This window comes from Bactrocera latifrons, unplaced genomic scaffold (genome assembly GCF_001853355.1).
Source record: "Bactrocera latifrons isolate USDA-ARS-PBARC rearing strain unplaced genomic scaffold, ASM185335v1 scaffold_154, whole genome shotgun sequence".
Lineage (NCBI taxonomy): Eukaryota > Metazoa > Arthropoda > Insecta > Diptera > Tephritidae > Bactrocera > Bactrocera latifrons.
This window is the reverse complement of record NW_017535008.1, coordinates 268,601-288,798: the sequence shown is the minus strand read 5'-3', so window position 1 is coordinate 288,798 and position 20,198 is coordinate 268,601. Positions and strand designations below refer to the sequence as shown.

The 20,198-nt window shown below is 34.0% G+C and overlaps 1 protein-coding gene across 1 annotated transcript in view; it reads left to right on the top strand.

Annotated features, from left to right (window-relative positions):
* LOC108966008 overlaps positions 1-20,198 on the top strand; it is a 108,517-nt gene that overhangs the window by 772 nt on the left and 87,547 nt on the right. The window lies entirely within an intron of this gene.

Here is a 20,198-nt window from a genome sequence, read left to right as displayed (position 1 = left end):
AATTTATTATGAATTATTATTCATAATTATTAATCCGTTAGGCTGTTTTATTATTTTCAGTATTTAGACTAAAATTTTAATATTATTTTGAAATTGAAATTTTAATATTTTATGGTATTTGAATTCAAATTTTTATTTTTTTATTTGGGCAGTAGTTCTTGCCTGTTAGTTAGTTGTTTTGAAAGATAATTTTAGTGAACAAATTTTCACAATATTGGAATTTCATATGAGAAACAGGTTACATTTGTTTAACTTAATTGCTGCTTAAATCGGAGATGAGTTTAGACTTTAAAATTTTATCGTTCTATACATTTGTACGCAAATATTAATTGATTTTAATTTTGAAAATCTAGAAAATTTTAAATATTTCATTAGAAGTGAGAAAGTAAAAGTTTTTTGTAACATTTCAAAACTTTTCTCCAGTTTTACAAATTGAAAACAATTTTATTAAAATGATTTTATATATTTCAAAAGCTTTAATTTGTAAAATTAATTTTAATTGTGGAAACCTAGAATATTTCGAATATTTAATTAAAAGTGTGAAATTAATTTTTTTTGGAATTTTTCAAAACTTTTTCCAGTTTTCCATGATATTTTGAACAATTTTATTGAAATTACTTTATATATGTATATATATTTCAAATTCTTTAATTTGTAAACGTTTTAAATTTATGTAAAATAATTTTTTCCAGTTTTTTAAAACAAAAATGTGTTACGGTTTGAATGTTTTTTGAAATTTTTATAACTTTTCCAACCATTTTTTAAAAAGTTGTTCAACAAATTTTTTGAAATTCAGATATATGTATATTTCAACCTCATTCATTTGTAAATTTTCAAAATTTTTCTTCAAAATTACCAAAAATAATTTAGAGACATTTTTTTTTGACAATTTTTTCAAAAATTGTTTACCCATTTTCTTAACTATTTTAGTCAAAGACTTTTACTTTAAATCCTAATAATTTATTTTAATTTGTTTGAAAATACTGCAGTGAAATATAGCAATAATTAGATGTTGCCACTCAATCGCAATTCGCAAAACTCTTTAAGCTTCCTTAATTAATATTTTTGTGTCTGCGGTGTTGGTTTAATAAGTGGTTCGTCAAGCGTGACGTTGTATGGCACAGGATTTTGATGCACGGCAGTACACCGTGCTAAGCCACAATAACGCCAAGGAAGGAATTGATGTGAGAAGGTAAACGGTAAATAATTTTACTTTATAGATAAATTCGGTTTTCAATAAGTTTAAGTAATAATTGATAAGTAATAATAAAAAAGTTTAGCTCTAATGCAACGAAATTATTATATAAGTTAAGTAGTTTTTTAATATGAAATAAAATTTTCGATTCAATAAATTAAAAAGTAATAAAATGTAGTATACATAGGAGGATGGGGTCATGTGTAGAAGTTCACGCCAGTGAGGAAAGTCTCTGATCGCCATTCACTTGGGAATGGCCAGAAACGATTCTTTTACATATGACTCAAGCAGCTCACGACTTCCGGTCTTTGACCAAGTATCCTCTGGGTAGCCTAAGARCATCCGTTCGAAGGCGAGCTAAAGTGAGAAGGCGAAATATTCCCTACATAGGGTTGTGCGCTGGGTTTGGGACCCGCCACGTAAAAAACACCCCCAATGAAAGAAAACAAACAGCCTCGGATGAGAGACCCCCCTTTTGATAAGCAAAGTCCTCTCTCGACAAACAAAAACCAAACTCTATAAGTCACTCATAATTCCCGTCCTCCTATATGGTGCAGAGGCTTGGACGATGACAACAACAGATGAGTCGGCGTTGCGAGTTTTCGAGAGAAAAGTTCTGCGAAAGATTTATGGTCCTTTGCGCGTTGACCACGGCGAATATCGCATTCGATGGAACGATGAGCTGTACGAGATATACGACGACATTGACATAGTTCAGCGAATTAAAAGACAGCGGCTACGCTGGCTAGGTCATGTTGTCCGAATGGACAAAAACACTCCAGCTCTGAAAGTATTCGACGCAGTACCCGCCGGGTAGTAGTTTCAGACAAAATTCACCAGACTAACATCAGCCGTTAGCTCTCTAAGGCACTTGCTGTGTAATCCAAAAGTAAAAATATTAATTATTTTCCACATTTTCACTAAAAATTGCAGAATTGCAAATTTGCATTTTGTTGTAATTTTTTGCACATTTCACTCAAATCTCAAATCTGTGGCCAGCTGCCGCTTGGTCAAGCGCATCTTCTGCAAAAGCAGCCAATTAACCAGTCAGGCAGTTAGCTATGCACACACACACACACACACACAGGTGGGCGAATGCAGTTGCATCTGCAATAACTTTCACAGCGTACTGCTTGCGCAGATACGCTTATGAATGCAATCAAAAAACAAATGAACGAAACGAATGAATGGGGAGGCTTTTAAAGCGAGAAAAAAGAAATATGAATGACGCTTTGCGAATTTTTAACAATTTTTCGCAAATTTATTTATTTTTAACACGCTCTTTTACTTATTTTGATACATCGCCTCCATGCTTTGGCTTTGTAGCGGCGTAAAGTGCGTTCAACTCGCTTTTATTGATTTGCTTTTGTTAGACGAATGTGTCAATTAGAGAATTTATCGTTGAAATATTGCAAAAAAAAATATTTTTTTCTGAATTTTTGTTTATGCGCGAATTAGGCAAGTATTCTAAAAATATGAAATTCATAAAATAGATTTTTATATGCACAAAAAATAGAACTGTTCGTTAAAATAAATGTAAAGGGAAATTGAATCGATGAGCACAATATTTCTGGTAATTTAGGACAGCGAATGTGCGATTTTGCAATTTAATATTTTGAAAAACTACTCAAAAAATGTGTAATAATAATTATTAAAAATTTTCTGAAAATGAAAACGAAATTAATTTTTATTCTGGGATTGCTACTTATATACAGTCCCTTGTGATGCTATAAAAACAGAACTCCTGTTTATCGATTTCGATCTTACAAGTCAGTCAAGCGCCTTGTGGCCAAAAACAATTGGCTTAGGCCTTTTAGAACTACCCCCACTAGGGAGAGGTTGGCCTTACTGAGATAGATCTAAGGGCAAGGAGCTTACGATTGAGATTGATCCAAAATGATCTGGCGATAGCGCATGAACTCAGCTGTGATGAAGTTTGGGTAGGATCGATCTGTTTCTATTCTACTGATAGCGAGGTTAGGGTACCTTTCTTTGCAAGCTCTTCAGCTTTACAGTTTCCGCTGTGGCCTGCTACCCATAATAGTCTTAAAATAAGTGACTCAATTCCATTGGTAACGAGGTTGGGCATTCCTTAACCAGCACTAAACGCACGGTCAGTGAACTCAAGGCTCGCATCGTTATCCTGCTTTCGTCTACCGCTGCTTTAATGGCAGCAACCCCGAGTTGAAAAACATTGCAATAGGCTGGAAGTATGAAACTAAAGTTAATGGAGAGCTCCTGATAATATACCCCTGCACCAATCTTTCCAAAGCATTGACACGTCCACCAAGAAGCCTACCGTACTGTAGGAGAGGGACGGACCTACAACTTCCGCGCAAGTAAGTGGAAAAAAGCCGACAGAGTTTATTTGGCGTGCTCAAGCACGTCTTCATTTAAAAACTAAGATTTTCTGAGTTGGATAGAAACTTGTGCTATACTATATGTAGAATAGCATTAAGTTCCATGGTTTGAGTGAACTCAGTGCTCTACATACATAATTAATGAGCGCCGCCAGTTGAACACTCTCTAGCTTCAACGCAAGTGTGATATTTTCTAGGGCCCTCAACCACTTAAGGGCTTCATAGAACATAGTGGGATTGCCTTGACTTTGGTATCGTAAACCTAGTCTTAGTTATTAACTTTGCTTATGTGTCATTTAGTTTTGGTGGCGCAAATATGTCCGACTTTTTGCCAAATAATCGTCATTTGCGGGAGAGTTGATTTTCTTTTCTCAATAAAAAAAAATCGGCAACTGAAGCACATCGGGAACTCCAAAAAGTTTACGAACGTGCTACCTCAAGTGAAACAACGTGTTGTGATTGGTTTCGTCGCTGCAGAGGCGGCAATTTCGATATTAACGACCGTTCGCGTGAAGGAAGACCAAAACCCTTCGAAGACGTTGAATTGGAAGCTTGGGGATCCAAGATAAACATAAGAAGAGCTTGCTTTAACATTGGTAACGGCCAAGTCATTTCAAAGCGACAATATACGCTGAGAATGATTTAAAAAAATTAAATAAATACATAACTGATGCGTCAGAGATTTTCAGACTCGTTAAAACCTACCCAAAAATGCTTAAATAGGAAGTTCTACTCCACCCATTATAGTCCTCAGATATTGCATTGTCCGATTATTACTCCACTCCACTTCCACTCACAAGACGACATCGATAAATGGCTTGATTCTTGGAAAAATTACAAGATGACCTTTGAATAATTTCCTTATAAAAAAATTGTATTTTCTTAAAAAAAAAAAAAAAACAGCGATATAGTTGTCTATAAACAAATCAATTATCCATTATTTTTCAATTTCAAATCAATAAATTTAAGCTCAAAATATTTTTAAGTTTCTCTCAAAAATGTTGGTAAATTTTTCAGCAGAATTTCTTTAAAGTATATGTATGTATACACATGAATGCTGAAGAATGAGAACAACGAGTAGATCACTTGAAAAAAAAAAACTACAATTTAGCACTCGAGAAGCCATTTCGAAGAAAATTTCTTGCTCACAAGTATCTCCTCAATGTATTTCCGCTGCATTAACTTCAAAGTCTATGTACTGTTGTTCACCAAAATGTAGTTACTGCCACTTTTACTTGCAACTTAAACTTCAGCACCTACATAAAACAATGAGCAGACAGCTCCTACGCTGAGACACATATGCGCGCGCACATGCGAGAACTTCCCCAAAGAAAAAAAAAACAACAGAACGAACAGAAAGGAAACTTGTCTCCATTTCACAATTTAGAAAGAAAATAACTTAGTCATTTCGGACTTAAATTGCTTTTCGCATAACAAACTGCAAAGTTTGCGAGCTTAACACAAATCAGTGTGGCACGACACGGACCTGTACAACGTCTAAATTTGGAGCTGTAGTTGTTGGTGTGTGTGTATGTGGACTGCTAGCAAGCTCACAGACTATTTTACCCATATGCGCTGGCGTCTGTGTGTGGGCACACTTCAACTACCGACTATGCCACTCATATCAATTGTTGAACTTGTGGAACACTGCTTGCCACCGAAACGTTTAAGCAGTTGGAGCTAAAATTTCAACTAGATTTCAAGCATGTATGTGAGTGCTTTGTAACTGTGTGAAGCCAATGTGCCTGCTAGTTATATATACATATATATAATTATATATACTACGTACATTCCCAAACTCATTTGGCATATTTACATACATAAGTGGCAGAGACTTTTCCGAGCTCACACGCACCACCAACACTCAGCTTTTGCTGGTTGCTGTTTTTTGTAGTAATGTTAAAGTTGACGACATTCGACCTTTTGCGGTTACAGAATTTCAAGGTTGTAATAGAGCTTTGCTGCGCATTTAGTATGAAAATACAACTTTGCATTGGATAATAGTTTGTGGAATTTCTTAATTTGTTTCAAAAATTTGCTAAACATTTAAGGCGTTAATTGGCTGTAAACAGACTTTTCTCAGAGAACAGTACTTTTAATAACAGTTGAGTGGGGATTGTGTGCTAAGGAAACATGTCCCCGCGTAGCAAATACTCGAAAGTTGTAAATTGTTAAATTGTGGGGTTTAAAATTTTTAGGTTGGCTCAAGTTTGCGTTCCAGTGCGGATAAAGGTTGCATATTTCGAAAAAATAATGGATTCGGAGTTTAAGTGATCTTTCACTCACCACATACACGTTTTTTGGGTATGATGAAAAAATTAAATTGCTTGAAATACTTCGAAGTAACGAAGCTTGATTTCAAGAATAAATGTTTTCGCCAAGTTAAAGACAAAACATCAAAAAGCTCAAAACTTTTAACATAGTTTTAAGAGCTGATCAATCCAATTTCTATATAAAAGAAGGTGGACTCATATTATTCTCATAAATACCTCTTCTAAGATCTTCTAAAGGTACCTGATTATGCGGTATTGAGTCCATTTTTTGCAAATTCCACGAAAACTAGATACTCATACCTCAGATTGGATTGTCTTAGCCCAGCGCCAAAACTTATACGAGTGACCAACATATTTTTCCTTCCCAAAGAAACGAAATGAATATCTATTAATATTTATTTTGAAGCTTTTAACTTCCTTTCAATTCCATTTTTTATCCACGGCTTGTCCTATTTAAATATGCGCATTTATTATATTATATCCCTACATTCCACTACTCCATTCCAATTTCGCTTTGTCCGTGTTAACCAAATTAAATTGAAATAATTAAATATTCACCGCTCACTGTCTTTTCACTAGTCAAATTACGGCAACACGTGCGCTCACACAGCGACCGTAATACAGACATAACCGTTACCTGAGTATGTGTGCCGTGTCAACCCTTTTAAACAATTAAATTAGTGGGAGAAACTCGAGGAAAATGGAAAATTTTGTAAAATTTATTTATACCACAGCAAGCGTAGAGAAAAAAAAAAAAAACAGTATCGAGTGGTTGTTGTTGCATGTATGTCGCCAGCAGGTTCAAAGCTAATGTGACAACTGTTGGGTCGCTAAACTTTTCTTGAAACAAGAGGACTTGTCAAAAACTTTCCACGCTTTTACAATTTTATAATATTTTGGAACAGAGTTGCCACCTGAAGTGGCTAGTTTCGAAAAAACATGAAATAAAAAAGCAATATGGATATCAAATAAAAGGTAAGGTTAACACCTTAAGTTTAGAAATATTTTTAAAAAGAGTTACCACCCAATCAAAATAACCAAACTGAGTTTTTTTACAAACTATATTTTAAGATAAATTTCCAAGTAGACTTGTTAAAAATTGTCCACAATTTTGAAATATTTTGGTACATAGTTGCCATATGAAGTGTTTACTTTCGAACAAAATATGAAATAAAAAAGCAATAAAAGGTATGCTTAAAACCTTTATTTTAGACAAAATTTTAAATAGAGTTGCCACCTAATAAAAATACTAATACTGATTTTTTTGCAACATATGGTTTAAAAACGTTTCCAAGAAAACTTGTCACACATTATTTTCAATTTTAGAATATTCCGGAAGAGAGTTGCCGCTTAACGAAATAAGAATATTGAAAATTGAACACAAATATTGCCAAACATAGCCTAGTTGAGAACATATTTTGATGAACTTTTATGAAGCCTTTAATTTAAACATATTTCGGCGTGGTGTTGCCACCAAACAAAGAAAAAAGAAAGATAATTTATGCAAGATAGTCAAAAAGTTTTTCTAAAATTAGCATTTTTATAAAAGCTTTTGTAAAATATTCTAGAATACTTTCATGAAGCATTAGTTTTGGCTAGTGTTGCCAAATGACAAAAAAAAAATAAAAGTGACCAAAATATTATAAAATTTGTGTCAACCTTAAATAAGCTTAAAAATATTATTAGATTATTAATATTAAGAAATTTTTTAATATTCGTTTAGAGTTATTTAAACAAATATTTTTCGAAAAACATTCCATAGCATCTAGGGAAAGACTACCCTCCAAAACATATTCTTTTCAAATATTGAAGTTTACTCTAACTACTCCCTTCACTTCACTGTCTTCGTGCATGTTTCTATGCGGCACGCGTACGCTGCATACGAAATGTGCTGCCAGGCAGCTAAATACCGTGGCTTGCACAAAAACCGCACGCCGCGTAATAAAGTTGCATTATGCGAGCAGCGTAAAACAATGTGCGAATCAGCATTAAAACTAAAGTGTTGCTCATATGTAAATTGGCTATAAACGGGAGACACTTTGATTATGGTTTACGATCCAGATTTAATGGATACGAACATTTATGCGCGTTAGTAATAAGAGAAAATATTTGGATTTGCAATTATACAACGAAATTATTTGACTTTATTACGCCATAAAGCGGGTTGGTGTAATGTTAAGTGAAAGTTGAGGTTTCTTTGAAGAATCCGATGAAACGAAAGCTTTAGTTTATGTGAGTCTATAGTTTGAGTAAAAAAGACGTTGACTTAATATACTTAATTAATATTAATATTTATAAATCGACTTTGAAAAATATTCCGTGGGAACCTTTAAAGTAATAATTAAGCTACTGGTCTAACACGTTCTCTTTAATTCTTTAGAAACATTGTCCGTATAATTAGCTTTAATCTGTTCAAAGGCCTCCTTCGAATCTTAGCTCAAGAGCTACTATAGCATATACATACATTGAATAAAATTGAACAGTCTGCTGTTGAACTGAGAGATAGATAAGTATACTCCGTTCTCTTCTCTAGTACGAAGGGTCGGAGTCTTCATCAAATAATCTGCATTTTCAAACATAATTTTCTAGACAATCGACAGTCAATCGAAAAAGTTGACTTCGTTGACGCCAGTAACTATATTTTGAATGAACTACCTATGTACATATGTATATTGAGGCATAACACCCTTCAAAATTGTTATAGGTGAATGATATTAGTTATTATACAATATCTCATTGCGATTTACTTTGTTTTGCATTTTAGGTTTTAAATTAGAAGATTTCAAGGATTATTTGACCTTTTAATACTATTCTTGTCTTGTTGTTCGGATTACGTTGATGTTCAGGATAAAAAACTTTCACGGCTCAGCTAAGAAGATCAAAGCAGTTGTATACGAAAGCCAGCACGCTTCATGCTCAATATCTGCATAAAGAAAAGACTCTAAATATCGATCTAAAGATCGACTAGTTTCGAAGTTAGACCGCGCACTATGGTCAATGCAACTTATTCTTTACAGATGCCTCAAAATTAGAGTTGTATATGTATATCCAGTTTGGTGGATCAGAATTAATCACTAACATTTGTATTTCCGGATTGACTCTTGAGATTTGCTTTATGCCTATCATGAGACAAATGGTAATAAAAAAAAGCAAAGTTTCAGCTGCATGTTCACCTGGCACTGTGAACTGTGGCCTAGCTGTGACCCCAGCGTTTGAAATCTCTAACCTCACCTACTACAAAAAAAAAAGTCACATAGCCTCGCAACAGCGACGCTTCCACAATTTAATTATAAATTGTAAGAATAAATGTCGCCACACTCGAACTCTCCAACTAACACAGTTATTTTTGCACGGACTGCGCGCAATTTTATCCTGCACTCTTTGCAAAAAATACGAAAAGATTTTGTTTACTTTCAAGGACTTTCGTTTTGGCCGATTTCGTGCTGGCAGCCAGTTAACCGGCCCAACCGCTGCATAACCAACCGAAAGTCAATGAACTTAGCAGTGGTGCCCGGCATTGTGCTTTCAATTTGGATGTTCCCCAAAAACTTTCGTTTACTTGAAATGGTCGTCCATTTTACTTTTCTGTTCTGGCATTTTGGGGCAACTGGATTTTTGCTGTGCTGTGCTCATGGCAGCAGAAAAATGTTCATAAATTAATGAGCTCATGCAAACAGGTTGAAGGCAGCTATGCATATACTATATCCGTACATATAACTTTATACATACCGATATGGTTACGGCAAGTGTGTGCGGAACACATATGCATTTCAGGCTATGCGCCGGGAAATGCCATTTGCTCCATTTACTTTATTTTATTTTTCTCATTTCCTTTAATCGCCTATTTTCCTCTATACTTATACATACACAGTCTCAGGTTTAATACAAGCAATTGTGTGTATGAAACTCATGAACATATGTAGTATATTGTTACTTATTGTGTTTAATTGCTTAAAAACTTCAAAAATTATAGAGCGTAGAAATTTTTAGTTTTCATTCGGGTTCCCGAATACATACAAACACTGGGTTGCGGGATCTCGAAATTCAGTTTCATTACTAATTATTTTCAGACATAACTACAAAAACAATGTATAGATGAAAAAATGTTTAGTTTTTACGGAATCCCGAATAAATAAACTTCAATTTCGGGATCTCGAAATACAGTTTCATTACTAATTAATTAAGAAATATGGAACTTCAAAAATAACGGAGCATAGAATACGAAATGTTTTGTATTTTTCGGGATCTAGAATATATAGATCCGAGTTTTGGAATCCCAAAATAAAGTTAATAAAGCATAGAAGATTTTTTCAATTTTATTCGGGAACCTGAATAGAAAAAATCAAGAGTAATTTTCGGAATCCCGAAGTACAGTTTCATTACTACTATAATAAGAATTAAGATATAATAGAATTAATAGAATAGAAATTAAATTAAATTAAGATATATAAGAAATAACTACAAATATAAGGGAGCATAGGACACATTTTAATTTTTTTCGGGATCCCGGAATCCAGTTCTTTTACGAGTTTTTTTTTTCGGAATACTGAAATCAAATTCCATCACTAATTCTCAGTAGTTACATACCCATTTCTCCGTAGTGTCGGGATTCAGAAAAAAAGAAAAAGCATAGAAAAAATATTTAGTTTATTTTCGGGATTCCGAAATCCTGTTTCATTACTAATTATTATAAGAAATAACTACACAAATAAGGGAGCATAGTACGCATTCCTATTTTTTCGAGATCCTGAATAGATAGAATCGAATTTCGGGATCTTGACCGAAAATAAAATTCCATAAATAGTTCTCAGTAGTTACATACGCATTTCTCCATGTGCGCTTATCCTTTTTTGTCACAGTCAGCCTTCCTGCCTTCTGAAGTTTTTTATTTTCAATTCCATTCGCTGACTTCCTGTTTTTGTCTGCCATATGCTTGCTTTTTCATTTTTAATACGAGCACATTCCTTTTTCGACGTCTTTTTGCTTTCGCTATTAGCAACTTTTCGTTGCTCGTTTAATTTTTTTATTGTCCTCTTTTAAGACTTTTGTTCGTCTTACCAACATGCGATTGTATATAAAGTTCCTTATACATACAATTTTCGTATATACTTTAATGCTTTATGCACCTGCTGCTGCTTTTTTAATTCGCTTTAATGCTTAACGTTGTAACTTTGGTTAATCCTTTCTTTACTTTTTCCAGTTTCTTTAGCTTTGTATTATTTCGATGTTTTCTTTTTTTCCTTTCCTTCTTCCGATTTCATGAATTTTATATGTGATTTTTTCTTGCAATTTAATCGCCTTTAAAACTGATGAATTGCTCATTCTTTCCATACAATTTTATGATTATCTAAAATCTTCAAACTTTTCTGTACTTAGTTTTCTGACTACATTTTTGTTTAATTTCGTCTCACTTTTAATTAAAGGGAATAATTCTTTCCTTTATGATGAAAATTTAATATTTTGAGGTTGGGAAAACGTCCTGTAGCCTTAATAACCTGGACAACATTTCATTTTGAAAGGTTTTGGTTTGCCAAATCATTTCGAGAGCCTTTTAATACCATGTTCCGAACAAAAGCTTGAAGTGATTAGACCAGTGACGAGACAAACAAGTCATTTGTGTATGGCGAAATCTTGCTAATTCTGGTAGATTAGTGAGACAATCTGCTCAATAGCCTAGATTTAGTATGAAAGTGGCGGTCGGAACATGGTATAATGGCAGTTTATTCAGTTATTCACAACCACCTGTACTGTCTTACATTAAAAACATAAAACCGGCTGAAGGCCTCGTAGCCAGTGCAGCGTTTATGTATTTATATTATGAAACTCTTTTTGTTATGTGAATTATTATAAATAAATAAAACATAAAATACTAATAATTTCCAAAGCAAGGCATATCAGAGTAGCCCCGCTCCAACAGAAACAACTATTTCCCAACGATCAGTCTTTTCTAATAATAAAATACTTTATTAAAAGTTCTAAACTAATAACAAAAAGATAGAGAGAGATACGTTTCCCTTTCTAAGATATGAAAGAAATATAAAAGTTGGTAAAAATTTGGACAAACGGAAGAAAAAAGTCATAAAAATTCTCTTTTTTCTGCGCATATCCGTCAGAAAAGAACAAATACAATTCAAATATTCATTTGAATTAATCTATCTAATGCTGATAGAAGATTAATCTTAAATCTGGAAAAGTTGTGCGGATAAGGATTTTTACTACCAAAAAAAGTAACGAAAGCTGAAAAATTAACGCTGTAACAGTTCAAAATGTTTTAGACAAGAGGTAAATTATTTAATACTTTTAATCAACGTCATTTGCGTGAGTGAAACTAGTATATTGATTTACTTGGAAAATCTGACTGTAAGCTGTAGACTATTTAGGACACTTTTCGTACTCTCCGAAGAAAATCAAAAACTAATGGAGCCAGCGTAAAGTTCATATGTATATGAAAATTTTCAACAGAAAAACTCGCTTATGTATAAGTTTATCAGTGTTGGTTTGGCACTCCTTTTTTGTAGCAAAAACATTTAAAAAATTTTTTACCTTGCATAAGTGCACATAATTACTTTGCGTCACCCCATTTTTTGCTTGTGGAAATTTCTACTCAGATTATCTTATCACTTAAACGCTCATTAATTCTTGTCCATGTGTGTTGCCACATCTTTCATTATTCATAAAAATGTTGTTTTCTTCTCATTTTCAAACGTCCACATAATCAAAAGGCGCTGCTGCTTAACCCCAATAATTCTACAATTTTTTTTTTTTCACTCGCAAACAATTTTTTAGTGTGCTCTTGTTGGAGTACGCTCCGCTTGTTCGCTTTGACGTTTTAAGTTCGTATTTATTTGAAATATTTATTTGATTAATGTACTTGGCTTGCCACATTTGAAGGGTTCATATGGGTGGGGTTGTGTAAATGCGAGTATGTGTGCGTCTACGTATGTTTGAAAGCACTCAGTAGCTGGCTGCTTAGTTGATTTGTGTGTTATTGTTGGTTGTTTGTTGTTGCTTCTCCCTCACAATATAACCTGAATACGGTTGCCACGAAGTTTGTAACACCCAGAAGGAAACGAGGAGGATTCTATAAAGTATATATAGAAATGAGCGGAGGAATGCGCTGAGTATATTTAGTCAGTTTCGTTTGACCGTCCGTCTGCCTACATATGTAGATGCAAACTAGTCCCTCAGTTTTGGAACTATCGATCGAAAATTTGTCGGAATCGCTGACATCGAACCACTATAGCATATAACGGTCACACAGACTGAAGGATCAAAATGAAGTTCTTGTATGGAAAACTGTTTTATTTGACAAAATATATTCGCGCAATTTGGCAACGCGAAATCAGACAACCCTACAATCTCGGACTACTATAGCATATAGCTATCGTACAAACTGACCGATCTTAATCAAGATACCTTTTTTGCTGTAACAAATGCAGCTGTGAAGGGTATTATGGCTTCAGTGCAGCTGAAGTTACGAATTTTTCTTGTTTTTATGGTTGCCTGCTCCTCTCCTCTCCTCTGCTGCAGCGAGCAGTCACATATGAACTATGGTTTATTAATGCAGCTTGAGTCAATGGCATACACTGCTATCTTTTACTACAACAACAACTACTACAGCTATGTAGAGTGGCTCGAGTGGCAGCTTAATAAACAGACTCAAACTGAGGCGCCTCGAAACAACTGAACTTTAGTAGGAAGTAGCAGCTGCTGCCACTGTTAACCCTCTACTACTAAAATACCAAAAACAGAAGCTAATGGTTGTTACATTATGTAAATGTGTGTGTATGAGTAAAGAACTTCGCCAGCGGAAAAGGAAAGCAAGAATGACAGCAGAAAAACAGGAAAAAGGAAAAAAGCAAACGAGTTCCAAAAGCAACGAATTGTGAAGGAATGCTACAGAACGCTTTGATGTGCCACATTTTCAGTTGCTGCCACTGCCACGCGTGTCTTTGCCTCACTCGCATATGTCTGTGATTGTGTGTTTAGGCTGTAATGAAGCACTTCTTTGCCGGTCTCTTTGCCTGTCGGTCTCTCTATAAGCTTTGCCTGGCATTATACTCCTTTTCTTGGGCCCTAAAAGGGTTAATGTGCGAGCATTCGCTTACTTATGTACTCAACTCCCTACAAAAGTCAGCCATTTTTTATGAAGTCTTTGAGCCAAAAGGCATTTTCTACACCTATGTCATTAATTACATTTATGCATGGAAGGCGAAAACAGATATTTTACAATAGCACAGCAGCATTTAAAGCGAAACACAGAGCCGTGGAGTGGGGTAGAGAGAAGTGGAGTTCGATTCATTTCATTTTCCTGTCGGGAAATCCCTAAAGGCACGCTTTGGGATTGCAATGAATACCAGTATCAAATTACAACTACAGAAGGAGCTTGAGACACTTTCAGAAAAATTAGTGTTGTAATTCCTAAGGCGATGGCTGTGCGACTAACACTCGACAGTTCGTCGGTTCAAACTTCAAATATGTTTCAACCGACTTTGGTATATAAAGCACGGTACGAAACTGGTAAGCTTTTCTATTTATTAAAGAATATCAATGCAGCTCAAAATGTTGCAAGTTGTCTTGAATATGAGTTAAACTACCAAAACTATTGTAGGTTAATGCGGTTCTCTTTCCCTGTTTGACAAAGAATGGCAAAAACTTATTCAACGAAATAAATCTTTGACCGGAATAGGAACTCGACAAGGATGCGATCTGATTCTGTAGAAATGGTTCACAAAAATTCCGGTCCGTTCTTATGTGCTATTTCGTTAACATATTCAATGCCATTTAAAAGGGAGACCTACTTTATCCACTAGGAAACTTTATGACGTTATTTTTGTGACATACGGAAAAGATTCCGGACTCTGAGCTCAGTTCTACACTCATGTTTTTAACCAATCCCGACACTCTGCAAATCTCTAACCTTAAGCCGTGGTTAGTAATTTTACTGTTTATAATCTTGCAAGCTGGAAGATTTTTAGAGGTCAAAATGGGAAACTAAACTAGATGAAATTACTCCAAAATTCCTGAGAAGGAGAAAGATAGAGATATAGAAAGAGTGAGGGAGAGAGAGAAAGAAAGATAGCGAGAGTTCAGCTTACCTCCGCGACTCTTATTACATTAACGAACTAATAACCTTGCATGCAGCAATCTGTGAGATTTTTGCAAATCAGAATGGGCTCTGGCAACTAAAATAGACTCAAAAAATCCCTAAGAAAGAGAGAAAAAGAGCTCAGCATACCTCCGCGACTCTTATCGAATTACAGTCAAATTTAGATAGAAAAAATATGCCAGCCTCGTCCGGAAAACTGCAGGAGAAGCTATGGAACTTACTTTAGCACCGATTTTTCCAAGAATTAGATTATGAATGCTATCATTGTAAATAAGAATATTGCGAAATTCTTGTGTAATAAAACATTTCCTTTCAATATGCTTCATGCTCACAGTGGAACATAACCTAAATTAAACTAGCGATATCTACTTCTAACAATAAAGCACTTTTGTTCGATAAACAGATCAAAAATCGGTTAAAGCAGCCTTTTTACGGTGTGTTCTAAGGTCCAATTCCCTCTGGATGTTCACTGAAGTATTAAATAATAAGTACGATTGTTAAAGCCTTAGATAGTTCGTAGAAGAGATAACTTGAAACGAAAGGTTAAGGCTTTAGAGAATTTCCAGAAGATGGATGCTGAAACTTATAAAAGCTTTTATGAGAAATACACAATTTCTATAAGCGTTCAATTTATATAATAAGCCTCATTGCGTTGGTGTCAGGATCAGACAATGCTTAGACTTCATTGAACATAAACTGATTAAGAAAAATCTGACTTTTTGTGTTCAACCGCAGAAGAAACCCAGAATAATCAATAACAAAAAAAAAACAGAAACACAGTTTTCCTTATGTAATCTCGTACAACAGCTAGGAAGAGTCTGACTCTAGGCAGAGCTTTATTTTTGCAGCGGTCATGCAACCAGGCAGCTATATAGGAAATGTGCTATTTTCGCTGCGGAAGCCGAAAATATTTATACAACAATAAGCGAAAAAAATCACGAAAGCAAAAAACAACACAAACAACAAAAAACCGCTAGGCAGTAAATAACTGTAAAATGAGCGTGCATAGGAAGAAACATATTAAAAATTGTAATATGTAAATAAAAATGCTTGCATGTCTGAATATGAACGTGTGAGTATACACGTGTGTGTGTGTGTTTGTGTGAAAAAGCCAATCTCGCTGTGTTTTTGCATAAATATTTATTAGGTTTTAGCACACGATGAATTTGAAAATACGAATTTATGCAAATAAGCAGAGCAAAAATAGAAAAAAAAACAAGAACAACAACACCAACAGTGCTGAGCACGAAAGATGTGGCAGCAAACAAAAGCATAATTGCAGTCATGCAAGCACTTTGCTGCTGTTGTCGGCTGCCAGCGCCATCAGCGCCTGCACTTGCAGCTTCGCGGCTGCCAAAGCGTAACAAAACGCTTTTGCGCATGTGTGCGCGTGTGTGTGCACACATTATTGCAAGTTTCACTTTTGTTACAAGGCACGCGCGCAAAAAAAAAAAACAACCAGAAGGCAGGTAAATTAAAATCGAGAAAAAAAGTGAAATGAAACAAAGCAAGCCAAGTACAATAACAACAACAGTTGCTATACAAACATCTATGCACAGCCTCAGTGCAGCCGCTTTGCTATTATTTTTGTAAATTTTGCTTATTCGCCCGCTTTTTGCTTGACTTTTTCGGCGTAAGCAATTTTCACGCATGCGCGCGCTTATTAGCCATTGCTAATACAATCAAAAAAGCCAGCACAGTGCAACAGCAGAAGCCATTGTTGCAGCTGCAACAAGCAGCAGTGCTACCGTGTGGCATAAATGGCTAAGCATGCTGCATATTAGTTGTAATTGTGGATTACAAAAGCGCATTTATTCATTTTTGCAACAACAATAACAATAACAGCAATGACAGCAACAGTAATAGCAAATGTTTCGAACGGAGCGGAGTGTGTAATTTTACAAGGTAACGCACTAGAGGGCACACTTACACACATAGATTTATGGTACATATGTATATCTTCTTATAAACTGTAGGTAACAGTTGGGCTTAAAACTCACTTTAGGTTCGAAATCACGACTCTGATGCTATTGCTTTTGTGGTGCATACTGTCACTACAAATATCGACCGATTATTGCATCTGACTGCGATAAAAACTGTTCGATCCAAATCAAAGTTCTTGTATGGAAAACTTTTGTATTTGATAAGTTATATTCCCCTAGTTTGGTAATATTTTTCAATCCGGAAAAATAACGTTTGCAGTTTTTAAGATCGATTTTATATGATATATCTTTGTATATATCAAAAGCTAAGGGACTAGCTCTCGTACGGCTAAGGCTAAATCGGCTTCATATGATCTCCGATGCTTCCTACTGAACGTTACAAATTCCGTGGAAAATTTAGTAAGTTTTATTCAGTGTGCACGTACGTAGTAAAAAAATATGTATTAAAAATGTGAAATCGAACATTTTTAGACTTTTAAAAATTTTCGCAGGAATACACAAATTTTTACTAAAAAAAAAACTATTAAAAACTTTATAATTATTTAAAAATATAAATTTCGCTCTTTTATTTTTTATAATATTTAATTTATTATATTATTTTTTTTAATAAAATAATTAATTAAAAATTTAAAAAGCTTATGTTTATTTTTTATAATATTTAATTTATTATATTATTTTTTTTAATAAAATAATTAATTAAAAATTTAAAAAGCTTATGTTTATTTTTTATAATATTTAAATTTCGAAATTAATATTTTGCAATAACTTCTTTTTCGATCATTTCTTTTTCTCTAATTTATAATAATTTTTTTGTTTTTATATTTATGTTGGGTAGTCGAAAAATTCTTTTAGTATTTTTAATCAAACATCAACATATTTTTTTTTTTATATTTATAATGAACTTTCATGAACCAAATATGTACCATTTTGGTCGACCACTTTTTGTAATTTTTCTGCTAGAGGCCTTATTCCATCAGTGTAAAAAATTTCTGGTTTCTCGGCGTTGTTGACAGCAAAATGTAGAATCAATCGTTCGATGAGGCAGGAGCAGCTCATAGTGGATTATTCCCTTCCGATCCCACAAAACACTCAGCATAACAATTCGAGGCGTCATTCCTGGCTTTTGCCATTTGTTGAACTTCACCACGCTTGGGGCGTGATCTTTTTCGCACATTATTGTAGTATTTGATCCACTTTTCGCCGCCTGTTACCATTCGGTTCAGAAATGGTCCGATTTCAATTCGTTTCAGCGAAGAATCGCAGATGGTAATTCGGTTGATTAGATTTTTCACAGACAATTCATGTGGTACCCAAATATCGACTTTCTTTTTGTAGCCAGCCTTTTTTAAATGGGTCAAAACCATTTGATGATGAATTTTAAGTTCCTTAGCAATGTCATGGCTACTTATGTGAGGGTCCCGGTCAATATTTGCCATAATTTTATTGAATTTTTAAACGATATGTCGACGAGGGTGAGGTGCATCTTTCACATCGACATTTCCAGAGCGGAAGCGAGTTAACCATTGTTGGGCTGCACGAATTTTCTTTGGTAGCTTGCGTGGCATTCTTCCTTTTTTATATAATAATTTCAAAATATAGCGAAATTCTTCACTATTTTCACTCATTTTTGAACAGCTGTCACTTTTTTTCAACTATCCCGAATTTAATTTTTTTATTAGTTAAATGAAGCTTAAAATCTCACCTTTCTAACACTATAGGCAAGATACAATGTGATTGGTAGTATTGAAGATATGACTGCAACGACACCTATTGACAAAATACGAAAATACTTTTACGACTATTTTTGTACGAGAATATATTTGAAAAAAAAAAAAAATTGATATCAGTATTGACCGTTATTTGAGCATTATGATTTGAATAAAATATTAAAATTTCAATTTTAAACAAAATTTAATTAAAAAAATATTTGCATAATAAATATTTTGAATATTTAGGCACCAATATTAGCAAGCAACTACAAATAATTTTCGTGCTCATTCATAATAACATAATAATTTATTAACATATGCATGAAATTTTGTCCCTTGAATGGCAACATAATATTTAAAAAAACTCAAATTTATTGCATAGAATTTCTAACAACAACAAATTATGTGACTAATTAATGCATAATTAAAATGCTCTACTTTGTGGCAACAAATATTTCAAATTCTTCCCTTAGTTTTTTTTTTTTGTGGATATTTGAATTTTTTTTTTTGCAATGTTAATTTGTTGGCTTTTATTTTAAAATCACACTTGATATTTATCTTTATTTAATACAAGTTTTTGTAGTTATTTAAGTAACAACAGACGTTTAAATTTGCATAATACGGTTTAAAAATTTTTTACTTAATTTTTTTTTAATTTTCATATAATATATGTAACTTGCGCATAATTTTCATGCACAAAAATCGGCAACAAAGCTTTTTATTAAAATTTTTTCGCGTTTCCTTAATAATTTTTTTTGTCGAATATTTCAATCTGACTTTTTTCAACTTCATTGTTGATGCTTTTGTTGTTGTTTTTTGCACACATATTTGCTGGTCATAAAGCGATTTCAATTCGTTTTGGCTCTGGCAGCAGTTGCCACAAAAATGTTTTTGCTTTATTGCTCTTGCACGTTTGTTTGACTTGTTGTTGTTTGTTTGTAAATAAAGAAGAAAAAAACTCAACTTTTAACGCTTTAACAATTTCCATTGCATGTTTGCCGCGGCATTTTTACTTTATTGGCGCATGTGTATGTGTGTGTGCAATTTTAATATTTTCTGCTGTCTTCGTGCCTTGGTCTGCCCGGCTGTTGGTTGAATTTTTCACGACTCTGATTACATTTCTGGCGCTTTTTTGTTGCATTTGTGTGGAGTTTTTAATTTAAAATGTTGTTGGCTGTTGTTTTTATATCGCGTCGTTGGATTCTCCATTTGTATTTATTTTTCAATTTCCAATGCCAATTAATGCATTAATCGCTGCGGATTACGTTTTGAGCTGCAGATTATTTTGATTGCCACTTGTTATGTGAAATCATTTGACTGTTCAAGGCCATTTCGCCAACTTTCGATTTTTTATCGCTAATTAGCGATTTTTGCATGCTTCGCTGCGGATGGCTGCGGTGAAACTTTAAGGGCTGAGCCGTGGAGGGTGTGTGAAAAACATACATGCGCATGCACACATGGCTGCATTTGAGACAAATATACGAAAAGTATTCAAATGCACAGTAAAACATTTTTTTTTTTTAATTCAGAATACTTCAAACAAGGATATACCTACCCATCTAGTCATTGAAACATTTTGTTGTCATTGTAGAAAATTAAAAAAAATTAT